The sequence below is a fragment of the Rhipicephalus microplus genome, unplaced genomic scaffold (assembly GCF_043290135.1).
Source record: "Rhipicephalus microplus isolate Deutch F79 unplaced genomic scaffold, USDA_Rmic scaffold_391, whole genome shotgun sequence".
Taxonomy (NCBI): Eukaryota; Metazoa; Arthropoda; class Arachnida; order Ixodida; family Ixodidae; genus Rhipicephalus; species Rhipicephalus microplus.
Genome location: NW_027464955.1, coordinates 102,501 through 104,132, shown reverse-complemented (window position 1 = coordinate 104,132; position 1,632 = coordinate 102,501). Strand labels below are relative to the sequence as shown.

The window sequence follows — 1,632 nt, the reverse complement described above, 5'->3', positions numbered from 1 at the left end:
CAGTGCATACCGTCCCGCCGTCCGCGGCAAGCGCCTCCGCGTCCTCGGGTGACGGAGGCTGCCGGTCGGTTCTTGCAGGCGAGGGATCTCGCTGGCACCGGTTCGCGTTGACGCGCGGCCGGTCATGGCACGGCGATGCGACGGCCGAGGTGCGCAGTACTCGATGGAGGAACCGCACGCTCCGATGACCGTCCCGCCCTCCGCGGCGTATGCGTACCGACCGTAATGGTTGCAGCAGCGCCGGCCGGCTTTTGAATTCGCCACACGAAACACGGTGCGAGATCGCGGTTAGGGGAGCGTCGACGTTGCCAGGCGTTTTGCTTGCTGCCGAGGGAAAGGCGGCACGGCCACGTCGCGCTCGTCGCGATTAGCGGGTCTGCGCGCTTTGGGAAGGTGCCGCAACGACTTGCCGAAAGAGGAAGCACGGAAGAACGAGGGACTTGGACGTCCCGACAATTGAACGCACTTGCGGCCAGGCCCTTGCTGGCTTCGTTCTTCCGCCTCGAGTAGGCTCGTACGCGGCTCCGGCGCCGAAAGTGGTCCTTGGCACCGACTTCGGTGGACGTGGGAAGTGCCGCGCAAGTACGGCGCGCCTGGCTCCACCTGTTGGCTAAAGTAGGCAGCCGGATCGGCATTTTGGTGTGCGGTGGCAAACCGTGGATGCGAAAAAAGCTTGTGCGATTTCGTGGAACAAAAAGCGGGGGTCCCCCTTTTTATGCGGAGGAGACCGACCCGCCCGCCGTGGTGAACCGCGACGCCACGGTAAAAACGGGAGAGGCTTGTCGATGGGACCGTGCATCCCGCGCTCCACGGAGGCCGGGAGGCGGCCGCCCGAGGAAATGTGTAGCCGTCGAGGCCCGCATCTGCGTGCACTCTTATCCAAATGGGTGTACCGCAGGCATTTTCTGGTTAGGCGGGCCAATGAGAGCGAGCACACAACGATACCTACGGGTCCGGCTTGGAGAACCGGCTTCGACGCCTCCCGAGTATTTATAGAGGGGTGGACCACGAAAGCACTCGCAAGTAGCGGAAGCGAAACGCCGTCCGAAACACACCGTTTGCTCGATTTGCGGCAGCCGAAAAAGGCGCGGCAGAGTTTTGGAGTCCAAGCGTGCGCTGAAAAGCGCCCTTCTTGGCCACTGTTTGGCCGAGTGCCAGAAACGTTTGGTTTTGACTGTACGGAATTGAACAAACACTTTTTCACGACTCTAAGCGGTGGATCACTCGGTTCTCGGGTCGATGAAGAACGCAGCCAGCTGCGAGACTTGGTGTGAATTGCAGGACACACTGAGCACTGATTCTTTGAACGCACATTGCGGCCTTGGGTCTTCCCTTGGCTTCGTCTGTCTGAGGGTCGGATCACATATTAAGAGAGCCTTCGGCGCACAAGGGAACGTGAGCCGTCGACTCGTTTTGACCGCGTCGGCAACACGGACAGCACGCTGAACACCTCACAGCGAGCGCCAACAGCGGCCACTCAAGGGCGAGACGGTGGCGACCGTCGTGCCAGAGCCCAACCGAAACGGGGGCGACCGACTGCATTGAGGATGTGGCACCTCGTTGAGACCGCCGCAGGACTTCGAGTCGGAAGGAAGCCTGCAGGGAAAGTGCGGTCGAGGTTGCGTACTCCTC

General features: G+C 61.6%; 1 non-coding gene across 1 annotated transcript; it reads left to right on the top strand.

Annotated features, from left to right (window-relative positions):
- The first annotated feature begins 1,204 nt into the window (after positions 1-1,204).
- Positions 1,205-1,357, top strand: LOC142794251 (5.8S ribosomal RNA). Its single transcript, XR_012892191.1, has one exon. It is a non-coding gene; the product is annotated as a 5.8S ribosomal RNA (ribosomal RNA).
- Positions 1,358-1,632: the final 275 nt, after the last annotated feature.